The sequence below is a fragment of the Colobus angolensis genome, unplaced genomic scaffold (assembly GCF_000951035.1).
Source record: "Colobus angolensis palliatus isolate OR3802 unplaced genomic scaffold, Cang.pa_1.0 Scaffold142, whole genome shotgun sequence".
NCBI lineage: Eukaryota > Metazoa > Chordata > Mammalia > Primates > Cercopithecidae > Colobus > Colobus angolensis.
Genome location: NW_012114511.1, coordinates 1,601,294 through 1,626,624, shown reverse-complemented (window position 1 = coordinate 1,626,624; position 25,331 = coordinate 1,601,294). Strand labels below are relative to the sequence as shown.

At 41.9% G+C, this 25,331-nt stretch overlaps 1 pseudogene; it reads right to left on the bottom strand.

The window, feature by feature from the left end:
- Positions 1–7,900: 7,900 nt before the first annotated feature.
- Positions 7,901–21,906, bottom strand: LOC105507018 (annotated as a pseudogene).
- Between the last annotated feature and the right edge of the window lie 3,425 nt (positions 21,907–25,331).

Genomic DNA, 25,331 nt, shown 5'->3' with positions numbered 1-25,331 from the left:
CAGTCTGAAAAGGCACATACACAGTGATTTCAATTACAGTGTATGACATTCTGAATAAGACAAAACTACAGAGATAATAACCCTATCAGTGGTTGTGGGGGTTCAAGAGTAGGGGTTAGGGCTAAACAGGTGAAGCACAGGGGACATTTTTGAGGTAGTGAAATGTTCTATATAACACTGTTATGGTGAATATATGACACTATACATTTGTCAAAACAAATGTTACAGCCCAAAGAGTGAATCTTAATGTATGCAAATTGTTTAATTATCTAGGAAATTGGGAGATCCCAAGATAAAATGTAGAATATAAAAAATAATTAACTGTATTAAAAATGTATGAAACAACTTTGCTGAAGGAGTTGGGGGTAAAAAGTGCTGACCTAAGTAACTTTGAAATGAGTTAAATCTATGAGACTAAAGGCAAAAAAAATTGTACATAAGAACTGTGCTGTAGTTGATAAAGTCATTTCTAATGGGAGTATAGGCCAGTTGTGATAGGGTTATACAAGCATACTGGAATTTAATAATTAAGTAAATGGTTTGGTGGATGGTGGGATACAGGTTTCTTATTGCTGGAGTGAGAAGTTACAGATGAGCAAGGGGAAGAGGCTAGAAGGATTCGTGTGGTAAAGACTTAGAGTTGGAGACATCAGCGTAAACTCATGTTTGCTTCATATAATTACAGATGGCTACACACAAAAAATAATAATAGATAGGTTACACAAGTTAGTCAGTTAGTATAAACACATAATATTTCTTTGTTCTGCCTGCTGAGATATAGGAACAGCATCTTGTAGTACCAACAAGCACACCTAGCATTCAGTTCTTAGTTTTTAACATTATTCTCCATTAAAAGGAGCCAGTGTTCTTTGGAGAAATGACTGATTCTATGTCTTAGTCAGAAAATACACAAGATGAACTTTGAGCATCTTGTAGTGCCAGAATGTAAGAACATGCTTTTTAAAAAAAAAAAACAACAAAAAAGTACACAATGATGGAGATATTTCAAAAGGTCAAAGAAACCAAATGAAAGAGCTCCCAATGCCCAAGGCTGGAAATTTTGAGCAGCGAGATAAATGAAGAAGTATTGGATTACAACCCAAAGTATAAAATAAATATCTATGAGTCCTTACTGGAATAAAATAAAAACATAAGCAACTAAATCAATGGGACAAGAGACAAATCTCCTGTGCAATCGAATTCCGCATAACGCATACAAATACTTCACTTTCAAGGAGGGGCAGCATACATTCCCACCTCTTAAGTGTGGGCTGCACATAGTGACTTAATTTCAGAAAATACAGCTTGGAAATAGGAAAAAAAAAAAATAGTTTTATAGTAAAGAAACCCGACACACTCTGCCTCAGCCAGGTGATCAAGATGAACAACAACAGTGATAAATCATGTCGCTGGTATATACCCTTGAAAAGATGTGATTCGTGGCCGGGCGCGGTGGCTCAAGCCTGTAATCCCAGCACTTTGGGAGGCCGAGACGGGCGGATCACGAGGTCAGGAGATCAAGACCATCCTGGCTAACACGGTGAAACCCCGTCTCTACTAAAAAAAAAAAAAAAAAATACAAAAATCTAGCCGGGCGAGGTGGCGGCGCCTGTAGTCCCAGCTACTCAGGAGGCTGAGGCAGGAGAATGGCGGGAACCCGGGAGGCGGAGCTTGCAGTGAGCTGAGATCCGGCCGCTACACTCCAGCCTGGGTGATAGAGTGAGACTCCGTCTCAACAAAAAAAAAAAAAAAAAAAAAAAAAAGAAAAGATGTGATTCATATGGCAGTTTACCTCTGTGATCTTCCTTCCAAGAACACATAATCCCAGTTTAATCTTTAGTAAAACAGCAGACAAATCCGAATTGGAGGACATTCCACAAACTATTTGACCAATACTCATGAACACTGTCAAACGTGCTAAAAATGAGATAAGTCTGAGAAACTGTGACAGACATGAGGAGTTAAGGAGACATGACTACTAAATGTAATATGGCTTCCTGTATTGGATCTTGGACAAAGGACATTAGATAAAACAAAGGAAATCTGAATAATGCTAAAACTCATTTCTGACAGAAATTGACCTGTACAATCGATATCATCCCAATCAAAATCTTAGCAGGATTTTTAAGAATAGAAACGGTCTATCTCATTTGTCTAAAGTTTATATGCAAATTTAAAGAACACAGGATTCTGTAACTATTTTGAAAAGGAAGAACAAAATTAGAGGACTTTTACAATCAGATTTTAAGACTTATTATAAAGCCACAATAATTATGAGAATGCGGCATTGGTGTAAATACAGACACGTAGATCAGTGGAGCTGAGTACAAAGTTCAGAAATAGACCTACATAGATGATAAGTTACTTTTTAACGCAAATGCCAAGGTAATTCAATAGGTAAGTGATAGGCTTTTTGTAAAACGGTGCTGGAGTATTTATACATTCATATGGAAAAAATGAATTTCAATTCTTACTTTATGCCATACACAAAAACTAATTTAAAATGAATTGTATACCTAAACATACAAGCCAAATCTATAAAACTTCTGGAAGAAAACAAGAGACAAAGTATTCATGACTTTGACATAGCCAAAAATATTGTATACAGGACACAAAAAAATAAGAAGACAAACAATCTAATATGGGTAAATGGTTTGAAGAAGACACATCAAAAAAGAAGATATACAAATGGACAATAAATACATAAAAAGATTTTCAACGACATGGGCAAAAGCAAACTACAATCACAAAGAGATACCATGACACATCCACTTGAATGACTACAATTAAGACCGAGGCCTGATGGAGTGGCTTACTCCTGCAACCTCAGTGCTTTCAGAGGCCAAGGTGGGAGGATCACTGGAGGCCAGGAGTTCAAGACTGCAGCGAGTTATGAATGCACCACTGCACTTCAGCCTGGGTGACAGAATAAGACTCTGCCTCGATAAAAAAGAAGAAGACTGATAATTGCAAGTGTCAGCAAAATTATGGAGCAAATGGACCTCTCATGTATTTCTGGTGGACATGTAAAATAAAACCATCACTTTAGGGAACAATTTAATTGCTTCTTAGAAAGTTGAACATACATTTACCCTATGACCCAGCCATTCTTCTCCAAGGTATTTTGTCTAAGAAACACAAAAATATGTTCGCCAAAAGACTTTCGCAATATTATAACAGCTTCATTTGTCATAGTTCCAAACAAGAAGTCACCCAAATGTCTATCAACAGGTGGATGAATAAACAAACTGCAAAATACAGGCTGAAAATCTGAAATCCAAAATGCTCCAACATCTGAAACCCTTTGAGCACCAGTATGACACCACAAGTAGAAAATGACACATCTGACCTCATGTTGTGCACATGAGGTCAAAATGCATATGCACAACACAGTTCATTCAGCGTCCCCAAGGCAGGAAGAACCCTCCAAGCCACGTTAAAAAGCCATCCGCAGAAGGCCTCCTCATTCCTAGGAGACCCACTTCCTGGTCCTTCAATTGCTTCTGATGTTTCTTGTCACCAAAAGATAAAATAAAATGCACTATACAGTAACCTTTTAATTAAAACGCAGCATCGGAGACAGAGATTGAAAGCCTGGCATTGTTTGTTTTTGCTAACAGCTGATACAGGCATTCCAATGATGCTTCTGTGCTGCTTAGTTGCACTGAACACATTGTTTTTCGCTCTATGAATGGTATGTCATATTTCTACTGTTAAATACTTATGTGGGAATAAGTGTAAAAAAATAACTGCTTATTGATAGCATATAAATTCAGAGCCAGGTAGCATATAAATTCATAAATGATAGTGATGCCAAACACCACCAATTGTCCACATAAGTGGCTGAGATAGTGATACCTTTGCTTTCTGATGATTCAACATACGTGAACTTTGTTTCATGCACAAAATTATTAAAAATATTTTACAAAATTACCTTCAGGCTATGTGTGTAAGATGCATCTGAAACATAAATGAATTCCATGTGTAGACATGGGTCCCATCTCCAAGATATCACATGTGTTTGCAAATATTCCAGAATCTGAAATCTGAAACACTTATGGAACCAAGCATTTCAGCTAAGGGATACTCAACCTATATTTATGCAATGGAATACTACTCAGCAAAAAAATAAAAATAAAAATAAAAAACTATTGACATACGCAGCATAGATGACCTCACAAATATTCTGAACATAAGAAGACAGACACAAACAGTATATACTGTGCCATTTCATTTCTACCAAGTTCCAGAACTGGCAAAACTAACTCTTTATGCTAAATAACAGATCTATGTTTGTCTGAAAAGGGGAACAACCTGTTGGCTGGAAAGGATCTGAGGAAACTTTCCGGAATTATTATAATGTCCTATGTCTTAATCAGAGTGATGGTTACATTGGTGTGTGCATTTTTCAAAACTTGTACACTTACAATACTACACTTTATTGTATGTCAGTTATACCTACAACACTGACACATAAATGTTTAGAAGTTCCACATGGTGTTAGGAGAGGGATGTCAGTGGCACACCAGCAGGTGAAGGGAAATGCATGGAGACAGCAGTCTTTATCTCTCTTTATGTCCCATATCCTCTGGCAGGAAAGGAGAATCCTGTGTCAGGCAATCAAATCCGGGTCTGCCCTCATGGGCACACTAGGCAGCGCAGGGTGCAAATAATTAAATACAATGAAGAAAATACTCTGATAGGGCTTATGTAAGTGTTAGGGGAAGACAAGAGGGGCGACCAACTCTGCCAATAGGAGGACTTCCATGGGAAGGTGCCAACCAGAGCTGTGGAGGGAAAACCAGATATGCTAGAGGAAGGAATCCTAAGTGGTGGTAATGAAGAAAAGATAGGCAGAGGCAAAGGAGCAGAGATGAGCAGAGCTAGGTTCGGGAATAAGTTCAGAATGGATGAAGGATGCGGCACCACGGAAGGAAAATGTGGATGAGGGTGTGTGACGTCAGGCCCCATACATCAGGGAATTCCGATGTTTCTTCTGGAGGTGCTTGGAAGGCATTAACCTGAGAAGACCATGGCCAGATTTTGATCTCAGAAAGCTCACTGTGGGAACCATGGGGCATAGAATAGAGGAGAAACAGGAAGAGATGCTAGAGATCATAGGAGTCTAAGACACAGAGGAGGTGTCACTCTAGCTGGGGAGGATTCTGGAGGCATTGTGGGCATAAAATATATATACAGGGGCCAGTCACAGCATGATGTCTTGAAAGGGTGAATGCAGTCAGTCACTTATTCACTCACTCACTCATTCATTCTGTGTATATTGTTGAATTCTGACAAGGTGCCAGGTCAGTGCTCAGTGGTGAGAATCCAACTGGTACTCTGGTAGACCTGGGCCAGGCCTGCACAGAGAGGTAGGTTAGTGAGCAAGTGTTAAGTGTTGGTCTCTCTCTCATGTGAACACACACACTTGCTTTCAAAAACTGATCTGCTGCACTGACAACTGCAGCCTCTGTGTTGTCCTGACCTGCTGGTTGGTCTCAGGGAGAGTTGGGAGTTTATAGAAGATTAATAGCAAAATGCTACAGAGATTTGCATATGGAAGAGAGAACCACAATCTTCATTCAATTTTTAAATACGAATAAGGCTTTTTCTTTTTCTATTCTTGCTATAACCTGGGCAAGAATCTTCTTAGAAAGTGTATATCTCTGAGGCTAATAGCAGAATGTATTTTTCTGGATTTTTTCCATTTATTTCCCAACAGAAAGAAATATATGTTTCTAAATGTACAGAAGATCTTCTGATCAGTTATGTATCCTCTGGAAATAAAAATGAACTAGATTATTCTAAGTTGAATGCCATAGTATTTACCACAGTGGAAGAAAAAAATGGTATATAATTTCTCTTTGAGAACCAGTCAGAAAACTCAAAGGGATTTTCATATACTCATACCAATTCTTGGGGCTATATTCCCTCAAATTTGGGTGGTTTTGATCTCAGCCTGATTTTTGTTATAATTATGTTCAACCTCCTGTTCAATGAGTTACAAATGAGTTAAATGGTTTATTACTCTTCAAATAAGTGAGCTAAATGAAGTTTTATTTGGAAGGAATGTATGATACGTTTTGAAATAACAGGTGGTTCACCAGAGGGTCAGAGATGGTCAGAGGGTCAGGGGATGTGGGTTTATGGGCCCAGAAGCCCAACCTTGCACCACTGTTAAGGATAGAATTCAGCAACCACTGCCAGTCACCAGGTCAGGCTCAGGTTGCAGAGGAACCAGCAAGAGACTCTCAGCCTTCATTCATCCAACAAACCCATTCTGAGAGGTCCAGGTAGCTTTAGTCCAAACGGGGAACAAAAAAGTACCCGGCAGGAAAGAACCTGGAGAAACTCCAATGGGCAAGAAGCCATGAGAGAAATGATCATGGAGGACAGAGGAGAAGAGCACCTCCCCCAGCCCCAGGGAGGAGGGAGAGGTGTGATGAAAGGAAGAAGGAAAAGGTGATACATAAAGAAAACTTGAAGGGCAACTAGAAGTAAGCCAGGTGAACAGGGTTCATGACATGCCAGAGAGAAGCAGCAGCATGTGCAAAAATATGGGTGTGAAGTGTGACCAGACATGTTGCAAACTGCAGGTCACTTCATTTGGCTGGAGTAGAAAGGGCATGAAAAATATGGGGAGGAAAGGGGCCTGACTGTATTGTGGACACCTGTTAAATACTATGTTTAATCGTTACTAGGACCCAACCAACAACCAACTCTAGAGTCTTTCTGGGGGAGCCTAAGCAAGTTACTTCAACTCCCTGAGCCTCGATTTTCTCATCTGTAAAATGGGGATAGTAGCAGCACTTCCATATAGAGCTGTAAATGAAATAGTAATCAACACAGTGTACATTGTTTTGCTTTCATGGACTTCACATTCTGGTAAGTAACACATGTAATATGCTTGGCCCAATAAAAAGCATAGTATAAGTCCTTAAAATATTCTAACTGACCCGTCTTTTACTTTTGGTCACTAACCTCATTATTATTACTCTTTGGCTTATCTCAAGAGAGAATGTTCTTCCTACCAATCTGCATTCCCTAGAGATCTCACCCCCAAAAACTCCATGTAAAAGCCAATCAGATGATTCTCGCTTTCTTAATTTTCACACTTCATGCCCCAATGTGAAATATTGCCTTATGTGACTATTTCAGTGATAATTAGAAAACACATTTATCTATCTTTTTTATTACTTTGTTCAAGAGAATAAATCATTACACATGACAATGGATGATACACATACTTCATTCTCACCTATAATTTTATTTGGTGCCATTAATCAATTTAGATCTATTCCTTAGGATGTGCCAACAATCATCTTTATAACCAATAATTCCATGATTTCCCTTTTAATGGCAAACTTCAGGTCACAACAGTAACCATCAGTTCAATTACACCAAGACTTCTGAAGACAATGGCTTTTCTACCCAGAGGATTGTAAATAAATTCCAAATAGAATCTGGCATCATCCTGAAGGAATCTAACTTCATGCTGTTGGGGAAGTTTACCGGGATGGCTTCAGAGTAGACTAACTTTACACAGAACATTTTTTTAAAAGACACATTTATTCAGCGTCATGTCAGACTATCATTTAGCAATCAATAGCGTGGGTACAAAAACAAAAAATCTACATTAAAACCCTTTGTTGGAATGCTTTATGCTTTTCACAGAACAGAAACTAAAATCACTGGTTATCTGATTAGTCACAAATGCAGTCCTTGAGATTTTTGCCCATACACATGAGTATTTGTCTAAAACATGTCTTATTTGTAGCAACTAAGCCCTGCCACCACTGTGCTTGGCTGAGTTCACAAGTCTGTTGTAACATGTAGCTTCCCTGTAGCTTCTCTGACTCTCCTCTCCTGCTAAGCTGTTTCCCGGCAGTAATGAAAATCTTCAGACACTGCCACAGGTACTGCTGCTATTGGAACTGGCACAGCCACCTTGGTTTTGTAGTTTGGCAAAGTATTGGCATCTACCACCATAGAGGCCAGACCTTCTTCCTCTAAAGTTTCCTCTCTTTATGGGTCTAAAATTTGAAGACTGATTGTTGTAATTGCCAAAATCATTGTAGCTTCTACCACCTCCAAAATTGCTTCCATCATTACCAAATCCATTATAGCCATCCCCACTGCCACCATATCCACCACTACCATGGCTGCCACCAAAGCCACCACAACCACTGTCCCCTCCATGACCAAAGTTGTCATTCCTGCCAAAACCACCTCCACGACCACCACCAAAGTTTCCATATACACTTTGACCTCTTTGGCTGGATAAAGCACTAGCCATTTCTTGTTTTGACAGGGCTTTTCTTACTTCAAAGTTGCAGCCATTCACACAAGATGGTATTTCTGAATGACAATCTTATCCAGAGTCATGGTCATCAGAGGTTACAAAGGCAAAACCCCTTTTCTTGCCTCTGCTTCTGTCAGTCATGATTTTAATCACTTCAATTTTCTCATACTGTTCAAAATAATCTCTTAGGTGATGTTCTTCAGTGTCGTCTTTAAAGCCACCAGCAAGTATCTTTTTTACAGTTAAGAGGGCACCTGGTCTTTGAGAACCTTCCCTTGAGACACTCTCTTTGGCTCCGTGTTTCTTCCATCCACCTTGTGTGGCCTCGCATTCATGGCTGCATCCACTCCTCCTCCACAGTGGCATATATGACAAACCCAAAGCCCCTGGAGCACTTGGTGTTTGGATCCCTCATTACCACACAGTCCGTGAGCATTCCCCATTGCTCAGAATGGCTCCTCATATGTTCATCAGTTGTTTCAAAGCTCAACTCTTTGATGGAGAGCTTTTGCAGCTGTTCAGCCTCTTTAGGAGACAATGACAGTGGGAAGAAGGACTTTAACAGTATTTCCTCAGTGGCATCCACAGGCACAAAGCTGTTTCCCTTTTAAATGGTAAATGGTAGACATCCCATGGGGAGAGACATGAGCTATATACAGAGTAAAACCATTTGTACAAGGAAACTAACCCCTATAAATTAACAAGGAAGCTATATGAACCAGAAAGAACTTCCTATGTTTCCCCTGAGTTTCAAAAAGGAGTCTGTCCATCTGATATTAATCAGTAAAAAATAAAATATTAGCAAATGGAATCCAGCACTTAGTTTAAATAATGAAAACCGATGTTAATGGCAGAATGGTTCCATATTAGGAAATGCATTAATATAATTAATCACATCAATATATGGAGAGATAAAAGGAAATGACAGTTTTGATCATGGCAGAGTAGCTTCCATTGAGTGACTGAGATACAAGCTCTGACTACAGTGAGCCCAAGGGTGAATTAGAGGAGGAAATGAGACAGCAGTTATAGAAAAGTCTTTCCAGGCTTGTAGGAAATAGCATAGGAAAGAGAGAGATGGGGTAGGAGCTTAAGACAGGGCACAGGGACAAAGGATAAGTTAGGGTATGCGCCTTTTCAAGGTTTAAATATTAGAACACATTTATAGCCTGAAAGATAGGTGTCAATGTTGGGGAAATGTGTCAATATTAAAAAAGGGGAAGAGAGGGGAGGGGAAGGGAGGAGAGGGGAGGGGAAGGGAGGAGAGGGGAGGGGAGGGGAAGGGAGGGGAGGGGAAGGGAGGGGAGGGAAAGGAAGGGAAGGGAAGGGAAGGGAAGGGAAGGAAAGGAAAGGGAAGGGGGTGAACTTTCCAACTCTCAGTGAGTCTGATAAGAGGTTAAGAGCACAGACTCCAGAGCCAGACTGATGGGTTTGCATCCTGTCTCCATCATTTACTAGCTGTGTGACCTTGGGCAAAATACTTAACCTCTCTGTGCCTCATATCCTCCCCTGTAAGGTAAAAATACTAATGATGCCTTCCTCATAGAGTTGCTACAGGATTAAATGAATTAATATTTTATAAAGTACTTAGAACAGTGTCTGGCCATATCTGTCAAATAAAACAAATAAAATATCTGTCTTCTACTAAGTAATTCTTTGTACTACTTGTTATTAGTACCACCAGGTATAAAAAAATGTATTATTATATCAATTGTAGAACAGAAATTATTTCTTTCTGACTGGGCACAGAGAAAAGGATGGCAACAGGAATTGAAAAGATGCCAGCCAGATCATTAAAGGAAAAGTTGAGATCAAGGGTTGCCCATGCCACCTATGCTCATCATGGAAGAGAGGCTGGGTTCCCCGGAGTGCTGAAGGCCATGAGTCAGCCAGAAATCCCCAGATCCCACTCTGCCCCAGGATCATGTTGGCCATTGTAACAAGACAAGGAAGGAGCGTGAAGGAAGAAGGAGGCAGAGCAGAATAAAGTAGTATCCGGGGTGAAGAGAGAGCCCAGGAGAAGAGCCAGGTGGTTAAAGAAGGACCTCCATGTTTGCTCCTTTATGCTTCCGTATTATTTGAATCTTTGATAATGAAAATGTGTCAATGTAATGTTTAGTCAGCTAAAAGAATTAATAAAGTACAAGATGTAACTATCCAGGGAAAGCGAGAAAGGGCACACAGGAAGATCTCCCTGTATTGTTTGGTACAACTGCATGTGAATCTATAAGTGCCTCAATAGAAATTTCAATTTAAAAAAATGATAAAGAAGAGTGTGCTTGGGGGGAAAAAAAAATCCCCACACTGTCTTCCTCACTGTGATCCCAGCCACCACATCAGAGGGACAGATGAGTATATATTTTATATGTAGAAATTAAAATTATGACAAAAGGCACATTTCTGTCTGTGCGCAATACATCATGGACCAGGCAAAGAGACCAAAGCAAAGGATATTCTGATAGGCCCTTGACAGGGAAGGGCAGCCAATCAGCCCCTCAAGGGCCTGTGAGAATATCTTTTGCTTTGGCCTCTTTGCCTGATCCATGTTTTTGTTTGTTTGTTTGTTTCTTTTGTTTTGTTTTTTAGTTCAAAATGTTGGTGTTGTCAGTGTGCTAAGAACTGAGCAGCCTGCAAAGGTGGACAAACAAGAGCCCAGTTGACAGTATCAACAGATGAACACATTTGTCATGTGTTCATGACAGCGCAACCTAGTCACAAAGAACAGGGGTTTTATTAAAAGGCAACCTTTAGATTAAAATCTCTCGACTGCCACTTACTACCTGTGTGGCTTTGGCAATTTTCTAAACCTCTCTGGGCCTCTGTTTCCTCATCTGTAATAATTAGACTATTACTGTATCACCTTATTTGGAAGAAGAAATATCAGGAGACTTCATGATAAGCTTGGCGATTAACATGTATGTCAATACTGACTACTCTCAAAACTTTTTGAAGGCAATAGTTAAGGAACAAAGGATGTATTACATGCAAGCCCAAAGAAAACAGAGTAAGCAAAAGGGGAGAGTGGCATCAACAGTATTTTTAGAATATAGAAAATTGCTGAAGGAAAGTAGCAGAACAGACTGAATAGAGGAAGTTGAAACCTAAAAGTGAAACCTAAAAACCTAAAAGAGTTGAAAACTCAGCCTTTCTTGTAAAATCCAAGTATAAAAGAATTAAAAGGCATTTTGGTAATCAAGTTTCTCCCTTTAAAATGGGACCTAAGACTCAAAGAACAGCCACTTGCTCAGGGAGACGTGGTAGCAAGAAGCAGAGCTGGAACTAGACCAGATTAGATCATGGCACGTCAGAGAGAAGCAGCAGTATGTGCAGAAACGTGGGAGCAAAGTGTAACCAGTTATATTGCAAACTGCAAATCGCTTCATCTGGCTGGAGTAGCAAGGGCATGAAAAATACGAAGAACAAAGGGGCCTGACTGTACTGTGGACACCTGTTAAACACTGTGTTTAACCATTACTAGAACCCAACCAACAACCAACTCTGGAGTCTTTCTGGGGGAGCCTGAGCAAGATATTGCAACTCCCTGAGCCTTCTTACTGGTCTGGCTGCTGATGACCTAAATCAAATCCTAATGCTTTACCTTTAGGCATTTCTTCTTCCTTGACTTGGTATCTAAGCAGGAATGTGCAGTGCACTGACCAAAGTCAGGATCTTCTGTTTTTCCTAGTCTGGGGCTGTAGAAGTCTGCAAGAAGTTTACTGAGATGGGAAGAAATGAAGAGGGAAGAAAGGAACCAGCAGGAGCACTTCAGCATCTCCACAGCCAAACAACCTTGGCAGACTGTTTGATTTTTCCAGAAAGTATCTGCAAGGGCAGAGATGCACTACAGAAGACAGCCACATGAAGGAGGCCACTTTTTATATCTTGAAACTAGTGGAGGTTCAGAATGAATTTGCTGCTTCTCTGGTCCCAGGTGACAGCGCTGTTGGAAGCCTGAATGGAGTTCAGCAAATCAATCTTGCATATTTTATGGGTCCTGAATGCTGCATTCCTGATGTTGATTACTGACTCCACCAGTGCAGGGGGGATTTGTTTTATGGTGATTTCAATTACAGATAACGGTTACACCCAGAATCACACAGCAGCTGCTTGTAAACCAGAACTTGATATGAACGCAGGCTGTTGAAGGCCAAAGGCTGCCCAGAACATGCTTTTAATTTAAAGCTGATGAGAAATAGCTGTTTCTAGAGAAAGAAGTTCTGTTCTTTTCATGTTTTGTGTGCTTTGAATTCAGCATAACACAGAAATGAAATATGACAGTATTCATGCTTAATGCGCCTTTCTGGTTTTCTATTGGAGATGACTGGGATTTTAATATTGTTATCTGGTGGGCAGAGAGAAATGACCTGGCAATCCTAACACCCCCAGCGTGGATTCTCTGCGTTGTAGAATAGTTTCCTGACTTGCTGCAAGGGACTCGGGAAGATGCCTATGCGTGACACCCAGAAACACTAGGGGGCGCTGCAGGGTGGCAAAGGGCCGTCAGGCATGCAGGCTGTCTAGGTAACGAAGGCCTTTTTCCTAATCATGCTTGGCAACTGAAAGACAGCCGTCCTCTGCTTAAGCCACCAATGTGTGCATAGCCAAGGGCAGCAGGCTGAGCATCTCCATTTGAGAGACCAAATCTCAGGCAAGTAGTAGTAGCCCCATCGCGGAGGCCTAGAGCCTCACAACTGCAAAGGAGCAGGCGCTTAGTATAACCTGGCATTTCACTGAGGGAAAACTGAGGTCGTGGGGGCAGGTCAAGGTAATAGGAAATTGGAATCTCACCTTGTACTAAAATCAGACTTTAGTGCTACGTTCAGAAACCCATTATTTTCATTTTCTTACTGATTCGTCATATACCAGCGTCTGAAAAGGCAAAATGTTTGAACCTTCCATCTCTTACATTTTCCATCAAGTCCCATCTTGAAGAATGCCACACTGTTAGGTTCTCTTTTCTGTTTTAAAAACCTGGTGGTCAGCCCTTTAGCTATCCTGCCCCAGAAACAATGGTTTACAGTAAAGGAGAGTGACAGAGACTCAGCCCTGTCACCCTCCAGTGTGTGTAAGTATACAGAACAAATTTGTTTCGCTGTGTCTACACTTGCATAGGTTTGACCCTGTGCACATAAGTCCTAACCCCTCCCAGCCTTTTTCTTTCTGGTACAAAGAGTACTCCCTGCATTTTCCATTCCACAGGCCTGGCATGAATCCCACACACTAATGTAATTAATTTTAATTTTTATAAAGAAAAACAATGTATTGTTGAGATTTGTGGGGATCCCCATGGAAACCAGGAATCCATATCCTCACAATCCCATGACACAAATCAAAGTAACTATTTTTTTATACCTAAATGATTAGCACATAAGCCCCATTTATAGAAATCTCTCTAGCAAATTCCCAGTAATTGCTCCAGGCTCTTCCTCTCAGACTTCCTTGTCTGGCCAGACACAGCTGCGTCGTCTTCCTGGTCTGGCTCCTGATGACCACATCATCCCAACTTTGGGATGAGGGCATTTTGCTTTTCAATTCCTCATTGCACAGCTATGATGTTAACAAGATGGCACAGATTTAGGGAAGCGTAAGTCTTCCCAAAAGGCAACCCCATTCTCCTGGAACTGGCCATTCCAAAGGCCCATGGGCTCTGCCTCAGGCAGAGTGTGTAGAGAGGCTGGTCCTTGTGCACCTCTCAGCCTGCTCCCGATGGCAAGACCTGACTCATCGCTTCCACCAGGATGCTCCAGACATCTTCATGTGCATCATCTCCCAAGCCCCGCTGCACTCTTGGCCCCAGATTAGGAACATAGTCCTTCTATACCCTCTATCCAATGCCAGCAACTCTCCTGCTCTAGAATTAACTTCTTCCCAGGTTGACAGTGGAAACCGCTACTTTCTCAGAAAGCCACCCACAAGTGCACCCTGGAAAAGAAAATCATAAAACTCAACAGGATCTGGCTTTTTACTATAGCAAATAACAGTCCAAAGCTGGGCATGGTGGCTCATACCTATAATCCCAGCAATTTGGGAGGCCAAGGAAGTCTGATGGCCTGAGCTCAGGAGTTCGAGACCAGCTGAGCAACATGGTGAAACCCTGTTTCTACAAAAAATTAACCGGGCATGGTGGTGCACACCTGTAGTCCAGCTACTTAGGAGGTTGAGGTGGGAGGATGGTTTGAGCTTGGATGGCAGAGGTTGCAGTGAGCAGAGATCGTGCCACTGCACTTCAGCCTAGGTGACAGAGCCAGATCCTGTCTCAAAAAATTAAATAAAATAACAGCCCAAGAACTATACCAATGGTCCAATCTACCCTGTCTAAGCTTGACCCTGATCCTGTTCATACTCTTTCCTCACCAGAAAGAGATGAGTTCAGGCAGGTGCCCCTCTCGCCCTTATCTGGTTCTAGGTCCCTTCTTCTGTCTGCAGATGCCAGAGTGAGAACATGCATGTGTATCCTAACACTGGGTATGGGCAGGTCAAACACAGAGGTAAGAGCAAAACAGAATGAAACTGAACCAGCTCCAGCTCAGAGAGGACACACTGCCAGCATTACCAGCTTTCTTTTCAGAACAGAACACTCAGAATCTCGGTTTGTAGGACTTCCATTTTGTTGTTTGGTAAATGTGGGAGCTTCCCCAAGAAAAATGAGGTGGTTTTTATTTACCAAACATCTGCATGACTGAAAGGCCTCCCAACCCCCCCACAGAGAGTGCTTGCGGAAATGTAGGAGGATCTACCCCCAAAGACAAATTGCAGTGTTCATTCAAAAATGTGGAAATTGCCTTCAACTCCCCAAATGGCAGCATCTCCAACTTCTAAATAATATATAGTACCTGCCAGACTTCCTGATGGATTCAGAGGATCCCCTCAGTGTAGATACCAACAGGGATGTTTCTAGGCTTCTTAATGCACAAGGGGCTCTCTGCAAATGCAGCTATGTAAAAAAAAAAAAAAAAAAAAAAAAGACAGGGACACAGCATGATCACGTGTTAAAGTACAGTTTTTGGTAAATTGAAGAGAAATAGACTTCTGCACCCAAATTAGTAAGAGATAAAAACCTAATATTCTATTATGAACAGCCAAAAAAAGGGTGAGTTCTGCATTCAACAATGCTCGAAATATTAAGAGGGCGCTTACTTAGTTTCTGGCATAGGAGAGTAGAATCTCACCACTGAGACCACACTACCCTGTGATTTGAGCCAAGGCTGCCCTGTGAGCTCCACCTCTACTTCCCCTGGTGCCACCATTTCTGTGGGCAGCACCGTACTACAGGACATATCAGTGGCTCTGAAGGCCCCAATGCCAAGCCCAGATCCTGCTGCTCTCTGAGAGGTCCCTGGGTGTTCAAAATGACAAAAGATCATGAAGCGGTGTGTGGGGAGTGACATGGTTTATATGCTCTTGGAGGCGGGGTTCGTATGCTCTCAGAGGAGCCCAGAAACAATGCTCCTTGGTCACCTCCCTTAGAGCCCCCTCCAGCAGCCTGCTCACCACAGACCTCAGGCGTCCATCAAACAGAGCCCAAGATCAGAGATAAACAAGGAAAAAGGTCTTTTCATTGGATAACACTTGACGATTCTCAAGTTTGCCCTGCCTGGTTCCTCTGCCATTAGGATAAGCTCTCCAGGAGGCTCCTTAGCCCCTGGTGCAATGAGAATTTTGGCTGGCTCACCTCTTGATCTAATAGATACACCAACTTGTGCCTGATGCCCAGTGGGCATTAAGCTCCATGCCCCCCAGACATAGATGACACACCAGCCTGGAGGGTAGAGTTACTAGTCTGCCCTGTGCAGTCATCCAAAATGTGCTCACACTCACTGGCATCCTGCTTCTCATTTTGGTACCCATTTCTATCTCAAGGCAAGACATCTGTTGGTGGAATTGACTATTTTTTAATGATAAGGTTCAGAACTCAGCAACCAGGATGGTGAAGAAGATGTCTGGCTACTGGGACATCAGCCAGCTGTTGGGACTGCATGCCTTAGGATCCTCTTCAAAGGGAGGATGAGAGCTGCTCATTCTCTTACTTCTCTCTACTGATTCTCTGTGAGCCACAACTTAAATTGGTGGCTGCCTTGGGAAGAGCTGAGATCCTACATGGATCACACATCCTATATGGATCCTCACCTCTATGGTGAACTGAGCACAGTGCCTGGCACACAACAAGCCCTGGCCCAAGCATGTCCACTCTCCGACGTGTCCATTCATCCAGAGAGCTCTTGAATTTCTTAAGCCCTCACAGGTAACATATACGTGCAGTCCCAGGCTCAAGGAACTTAGAATATAACAGATACACAGACAAAGCTGCAGAAACCCTTATTGAGATAAATATCAAGAAGACATCTTCAAGGAAAGCAACTTCCAGTGCAGTCAGAATATTCTCCTTAGTGCAAGCATAGCCGAGATCCTGGGCATGTGCTTTCAGACCCTGCTTCATCCATTTCTTTGATGAATTTAATTTTGCCCCTTTTATTGATGGGGTCTGGGTGCGCTTTAGTTTCTGCCTGGGCTGACAAGGAAATGAGTCAATGAGGTATAATCTTCCAATTAAAAAAGTACATATGGCAGCATATGTTAGCTCCATAAACCAACAATCTCCATTGTAACCATTGAATGATTATTTCCTATCTTTCCTCAAATGCTCCATGGGGAAGCTCCCAGCAGGAGGGACAGAGTGAGAGGATGGAAATCAGCCCTGAGTCAAAGCAAACACTCTCTTTCTTTGCTTCTCTTGCCAATGTCACTAAATTTATAGATGGCATAATTGGAAACTTTGGCTTTTAGCCAAGTGTTGTTTTCTGAAGGGGCCAGGGGTGGGAGAGCCATAAAAATGTTAATTGCTCTACATGTAAGCTCAAGGCCAGATGCCCTCTGCTCCTATGCCACGTCAATCATTGCAGTCCCTAGTTCTACCCAGAGATGAGGCTTCCATAGTAGAACTCCCAGTAAGAGGAATAATCCACACTGACCTTCTCAGGGGCCTGCAGCTCCTGACTGCATGATTAACATTTACCATGTGGGCCTTATATTATTTCCAAGGCTCTGGAAACTCCGTTCCCCAACTCTGAAACTCAGGGTCACTCTGTTTCTGAGAGTGCAAAATGAAACAGTGTTGGACCTACTAAAGCAACAGTCCCACAAAGACAGAGACTCCCACATGTCACTACTGGATCCCGAGCCCCAGGCACTGAGCAGAAGCACAGTAAATATTCATGGTCTCTCCCCTCTGGCTACTGCCTTCACTTCTTCCCTCATCCCTCTACCCTCAGACAAATACAGAGAAACACAGATACACACAAAGACTCAGCAAGACACCTAACAGCACACATGCACACAACATAATACAGGCACACACACGCATACACATTCACATATACCCCCTTCCCCCACTTCCTCATGCACACACACACAGAGGCAACTTAACCTTAATAAGAAAATGTAGGGCTAGAATCACCATTACTTATTTCATCAGTTTGACGCTCCACTTTGCTAGTGAAAATACAGCAATTTATACCGTGTAAGAGGTTGAGTATTTTGTTTCATTTATCTCCCAGCTGCATTGGCCTTAGAGTTTTTCTAAGGCCAATCTCTTCATTTTAAAAATGGGAAATCAGAGGCCCAGATGGGAAGGGGGCTCCTTAAGTGAATTAGAGATGGTCAGGAATGAATATGGTTCTTTGTTTCTTAAGCTAAGTGGTCCCGAGTTCCTTCTCGTGATGTCTCAGCCATTGTGTCCACCTTGGTCAACCTGATAACAAAAGGGACTACCATTTATTGTGTCTCCCAATTGCCAGACATGAGACTGGCCCTTGGCACATGTTATCTCTAATCTCAATGTCAACACTTCAGGTTACATGTTATCATCTCCATCTCAGCACTGAAGAAACCAAGGTTCTGGCCGGGCGCGGTGGCTCAAGCCTGTAATCCCAGCACTTTGGGAGGCCGAGACGGGCGGATCACAAGGTCAGGAGATCGAGACCATCCTGGCTAAAACGGTGGAACCCCGTCTCTACTAAAGAACACAAAAAACTAGCCGGGCGACGAGGCGGGCGCCTGTAATCCCAGCTACTTGGGAGGCTGAGGCAGGAGAATGGCGTAAACATGGGAGGCGGAGCTTGCAGTGAGCTGAGATCCGGCCACCGCACTCCAGCTTGGGCGACAGAGCCAGACTCCGTGTCTAAAAAAAAAAAAAAAAAAAAAAAAAGAAATGGCAAGTTAGTAATTTCCCACAAGCCTCAGAGCAGGTAAGTGGCTGAGCCACATTGTGCCTCCAGAACCCTTTCCCCTCTCTTGCAGCCTCCCTGGTATACAGACCAGGCTCCAGCTCCTCTGACCCCAACGCTGGCCTGTGAGCCAGGCCTGCACACTCTACCTCCTCACCTTGGCAGACCCTGCTCATGGACCACTCCATCACAGCTGTCTCCTGTCTTTCCTGTTTTGTTTTGTTTTGTTTCTTTTTTGGAGACAGAGTCTTGCTCTGTCACCCAGGCTGCTGTACAATGGTGCAATCTCCGCTCACTGCAGCCTTGACCTCCTGGTCTCAGATGATTCTGCCACCTCAGCCTCCTGAGTAGCTGGGACCTACAGGCATGAGCCACCATGCCTGGTTAACTTTTTAAAATTTTTTATAGAGATTAAGTTTCACTATGTTGCCTATGCTAGTCTCAAACTCCTGGCCTTTAGTGATCCTCCCTCTTTGGCCTCCCAAAGTGCTGGGATCACAGGCATGAACCACCGTGCCTGGACTTCCCTGCCTTTTCTGATCTCAGCTTCCTCTGCTTTGGAACTTTTCCTCTCTCATCAGGACTCTGACTGTTGCTTTGACTCTTCTTTTATCCGTGAGGACAGCTTGTGCCCACACTGACCCTCCCCTGTCTACGCAGGTCCAGACAGTTTCTCTCCTTTCCTGGACTGTCTCTCCTGGACTGTCAGAGCCTCTTAAACACTAATGCTTCACATTTTTGAAGTTTACTTTAAGCATGGACGCTGTCATGGCTTTAAAATTATGTCCAAGTGATTTGATATTCCAGCTTTCAAGAGGTGAAGTTTAACTCCCCTCCTTCTGACTGTAAGCTAAACTGAGTGACTCGCAGGCCCACATGGTGAGAAACCGAAGGTTCTTGCAAAGTCACGTGAATGTGCTTGGAAAAGGAGCCTCCAGCCTAGTCAAGCCTCAGAGACTGCAGCCCCGGTCAACAGCTTGACTTGAGAGATTCCAAGTCAGAACCACCCAGCTAAGTTGCTCTTGGATTCTTGACCCACAAAAACTGTGAATATTAAATGTGTGTTGTCATATATTACAAGTGCACTCCTTCACCAATTTTCCCTAATTACTCTCCACACAGCCTCCTGAATTAAAATGTGACATTTATGTGCTCCCTTCCTGGTGTCCTTTCTTGCCAGGTGCCCATTACTTCCAAGACATAAGCTAATGGGTATTTTCAGACTAACTTGCTTTTAGTTCCACTTAGCCAAAAAGCAAACAAACTAACGAAAAGTGAACTACAACAACAAAATTTCCAAAGATATGATATCCCTGTCTGAGGTGAGTATAAGAGCGCCTTCAAAATTATTTACATAGCTACAGCCTCACTCAAATAAATCACTGCATTGTTCTTGATCTCTGATGTTGAGCTATAAAATGAGAGTTTTCCAGTCCACTGAAATACATGCTGACATTAAAAACATGTCAGAGTGGAGACAAAGACAAAAGACTTCAATGTCTGAAAATTAAGTGCAATTCTCAGGAGTGTACAACTTACCCTGTGTGGACAAATTATTTAGAACATTTATGATGGGATGAAATCCCACAATTGTGCATACTTAAGGTTCTCATGGGTTATTTGGTGGGCATGGAATTATACTGAATAGAAGTTGATTTAATGGAATTGAACTTTAAAATCCTGTTGGGAATTCAGAGGCTTTTTACCAGAAGAGTGCTACTGTGATAAGGCAGCTTGTGTTTTCTTTAGACCACTTAGTGGATGGACATGGCATTTTCTCTCTCATTCCCTCTGCTCCTTCATCTCATTCCTGGCTCGCACTCTCTCTTCTGAGTGTTAAGCCACTCCAGTCTTTTCAGAACAGTTAGGGACAAGCGCTATTACTTGTGTCTGGTCTACCACTCTGGGACCCAAGGCATTATCCTTTCCGTGTTTGTAGTATGCTTGCCACATCTTTAAATTGACTTGGAACAATATCATTTCTAACCTTTAGAACATGGACAAAGAAATCAAGTGGAACTTTCCAGCTATTTTGCAAATATCTCGTAGCAAAGGGCTTTGGTTGCGAATTCCATCGCCCCTCATTCTTGCTTGATTGTATGCCCCAGCTCTGCCTGCTCCCAAGTGAGCACCTTATAGTTGTATGCATCTTCAGGAGTCCAGGATGCTGAGTGGGAGTATGTGTTAAAGATCTGCTCATCCTTGGAGCTGTTAGGCCTAAACATTTTCTTACAATAGGAGCACACTGAGTACACTGCCTGGCCCCAGACTTTGGCCTCTATAGTTTGACAGACCCAAGATCCATGGCTACCAAGATGGAAGATTGTCCTATAAAAGAGGTGACATCATCTAAGGTGAGACAGAGCTAAAGGAAGTCATGTGAAGTAGATAAAAGCAGACCTTAATTAGAGACAAAAATAAGCCTGTGAGATTTGCTTTTGGAATTACAGATAAGGGATTTCAAAATACAGCCTGTATGGGCTTCCTCTACTCGTCAATTCCACTGACTAAATGGATTTCTGAAGCAGCCAACTGGAAATGTAATCTGTATTTCAAGAAAGTAAAATCTGCTTTCATCACTCAAATTTGGCGATTTAGTGTCAGCACACATGCTAAAGCATGAAAAAGAGTAAAACAATTTGGGATCAAAGCCTTAAAGCCCATGGATGAGAGAAAATGCAACTAGGCCCATGTCAGGGGCTCCCTACAGTGTCCCAATTGTTAATAAACTCTGGAATCCAGCTGCGGGGTTTCAGTTTTGTTACATAACCTTTCTGGGCCTCAGTTTCATCACCTGTAAAATGGAGCTGTTAATAGAATCTTCCTTGTAGAGTTATTATGAGGATTAAATAAGACCATATGTTAGAACAGTTCCTGGCACATAGAAAGCACTCAACAAATATCAGCTATTGTTGTTGACATTCCTTTTATGATCATCCCTTACTACCTCTGTAGGCAGAACCACCTGGGAGAGCTACATCATCAGAGTAGTGTTGCTGGGTGAGCATGGGGTCTGCACATGGGAATGAGTCCAATGTTTAAAGACACAGCCAAGAAAGCCTGTTGCCCCATTTCTATGGTATGGGGAAGGTTTTACCATGGGGCCAGGATAGCCTGAGTCTGGTGAGGAAAGCTTCTTTCATTCTAATCAGATGAACACTGTTTGTGCATCTTTCTGCCTCTCTACTCTGCTTTTCTTTCCTTTTTAATAAATCAAACATTCAAGACAGTCTTTCTGAATGGAAAATCATTGTTTCTCCTTCAGGTCTCAATCTTTCTCTGTTATGACCAGGCTGCATTAATTGTAACATTTTCCTCTGGAGGGACTCTCTTACCTCCTTCACTCCCTAGTTCATGGTGGGCACTATTGCCCCCCGACATTCACTGTCTTTCATACTGACAAATCTTTTGCCTGCAAAAAAAATTTTGAAAATCTATAGAATTATCCAAAGAATTAAACTGAGATATTTCACAGGTTCTTCATAGTCTGATTTGATAGTCTGTCTTCAGAATTTGGTGAAGGCAGTTTGCCCTGAGGTTTAGTATTACCGTTAATTCCTACTTAAAATGGAATGAGGGAGAAATCATCTATAATGACTTATTTCTAAGGAGACTTGGAAATATGTGGTCATTATTATGTACAACTCTGCTAGAGCTCAGGCTGATCATGGGGCATTACAGCATAATTGCTCAAGGAATCATAGTTGAGATTAGCAAAAGCAATGGAGCAGCACCAATCATAAGAGCTTTAATTATTTTTCTAATGGCATTTTTCATCATTTTTTAAAACTGTCCTTATAAATAAATAGAATGACCCAGTTAATTGTATCCAAAGGACACTTCAAGTCATTTCAGATTTCCATACCAATTGCAGACAATGAATCCGCTTTCTCTGAAATGCCGTCCCAACATAAATATAGTTGATCAGGCCAAAGATTCCTGGCTAATACCAGAAGAAACCTTTCTATGTGCCAAATACTTTATATGTACTGCATCATTAAGTTTGTACAACAAACCTTTGAGCTAGGTATTATGTGAATGAGGCAAAGGTCCATTAACTTACTCAAGTACCAGAACTAGGAAGAGATAGATTTGGTGTTTAGGGATTTTCTTGAGCCCATAATTTAATCTTAAAGGCAGAAACCACTCTAGACACTTCAAGTAGAGAGAGATTTAGTACACAGAATTAAGTTACAAAATTGTCAAGAGGGCTGGAGAAGCAAAGGAGAGGTCACGATATGATCCATAGATGAGGACTACAGGAAATCACTGCCCACCCCACAGCCTGCACTTTTCTGATCCATGCCCCTTAGCCCCTGTGCTGCCCAGGTGGCTGCTGCAGGAGACCATAAGCCTCCACTGCTGCCTTCACGGGTGTGTGGCCATCTGCTGGTGCCACTGCTGTCAGGGCTGAATGAAGAAGTTCATTCCTCCTTGTCTGCCCCTAAGTGCCCAAGCATTGTCCCATGGGAACAGCCCAAACCAGATCTCTGCTGACAAAGTCTGGAAAATGTAGTTTACACACTTTCAACCCTGTGGTACAGGGGACTATGGGGATGATGGATAGAGTTCAGGGGACTCATGATCTGAGATAAGGAAAATAATAACATCATCATTTTCACTAACATCTTGCTGAAATTTAGCATATATTTCAATTACAGTATAGGTCACTATTCACAGAAGAATTAACAATATTGTGACTTTTTTTACCCATAGAAGTTACAGGTAGGCATTAATAAACATATACATTACTATATCACAAATTTATTACTTTGTACATTTTCATAGCCAAGATCATTGGTTTCCTAAGAAATCTATTTTATTTTAGACTTTTAAAAACATTACTCTCAAAGGGGTCCGTGGGCTTTGCCAGATGCCAAAAGGTCTGTGGCACGGAAACATGAATTACCCTGGGTCTAGTAGGACAGGGCTGATTCTGAGAGCCAGTACACAGAATCTGAGATCTGAACCCCTTGCTGTCAGACTTCAGAATCTGTGCTTTAATCATCCCACTCTACTGGGCTTAGAGAGTTAGAGTTATCCTTTTAGGTTTTCTGGATGCGATACAAGAAAACAAACAAACAAACAAACAAAAAAAAACAAAGACAGAATATTCCCAGCTTGCTTAGCATTGACTCAGCCTTGGGAATTCTCAGTGAACACCGGAGAAGTAGTGTTTTCCACCCAGAAGATCAGTCTTTTTGCAAGGGGTGGGGTGATTGTTATCTTTCATCATCTTTGAAGATTTTCACTCTACGTTCCCACACGTTGCCTTTTCCTTTGCAAGGTACCTATTGCGGTGACTTCATTAAGCCATCTCAGAACAACATAACTGACTCCTTTTTTCATCAGACACAATAATGGCATGCATAAAGATTAAATATTAGATGTGCTTGGAAGAAGAAATAAAGGTGTTTTTCCAAGACTTTTTACATTAAATATCCAACTCAAAATGTGTGTGTGTTGTATTTTATTTTCTGACAGGGCTCCCATCATCTGTGACTATGGCTAAAAATTTGGATAATCATTTTGTCCTCGTGCATCTGAGAATGACAGTGCTGGAAGAAACCTCATTTAACAGACAAAGAAACCAAGAGAAATATTGTGTAGTCATTAAGAGTTCAACTGTAGATGCAAATGGACTTGAGTTTGAACCCTTATCTTTTTATACTATTTGTGTGACAATGGGCTCAAACCCTGGTTGGAGAGTCACTTAACCATGGGTTCCTCATCTATGAAGTAGGGGGATGTTACTTGTAAGATATTTTATTTTTAAATAATAAATATGATAAAATATGCGAGATGACCAGCACACACAATAAATATTATTAGCACAAACAGAGACAAGACTACTCAAGGTCATGCGATGCTACAGAGCCAGGTCTAAAACCCATGGATTCTGGCTCTTTCTTAAGGTTCTTTTCTGCCCAAAGACCATCTACATGACTGCTTTTTTTTTTTTTCTTCTTCTTCTAGGACATAGGTGAATAGCTGGTAAACTCCTTGGACCCTTTTCATCTTGTGCCTAAAGAAGGAAATAAAAATAGCATGTTTATATGATAAGCAGAGGCCCCATAAGCAACACCTGCTTTTTCCATCACCAGAAAATGAAAGAATAATACTGGACCAGCCAAAGACAGATGTCAACAGAGCTTTTAATCTTGTACCTGCTAGTAATCTGAATTTTGGACTCTAAGCTCCCTCTGACAAATTGGTTGTTCTCTTTTCACATCTCTGTCATTCATTTGCAGCACATGCTCAGCCAAGTCTTCTGTTCAAATCGTAATCATCTTTGGGAAACTCATTTCCAGGAGATTCAATAGACTTCTGAGAGATAGCATGTTCCAAAGTTGTCCTGTCATTCACACAGGGCACCCTACTCCTCCCACTTTGCTACACTGACTCAGAGGAAAGCATCTCAGACAAGGTCCATGTCCACAAGAATTTCACAGTACAGAGAAGAGTACATGCAGTGTGCAAGCAAACAGGTTGCCACAGGATAAACACAGGATTCTAGTGGAATATATTGCAGCAGGTCTAATGTTAATGGAAGAGGCAGTCAGGGAAGGCTACCTGAAGGAAGCCACTTACACTGAGGAGTAGTCTAACAGGTAAAGAAAACGAAGAGGACACTTAAACTCCGGAGGTGGAGGTTGCAGTTAGCCAAGATTGCGCCACTGCACTCCAGCCTGAAGAAAGAAGGAGAGAAAGAAAGAAAGAAAGAGAGAAAGAAAGAAAGAAAGAAAGAAAGAAAGAAAGAAAGAAAGAAAGAAAGAAAGAAAGAAAGAAAGAAAGAAAGAGAGAAA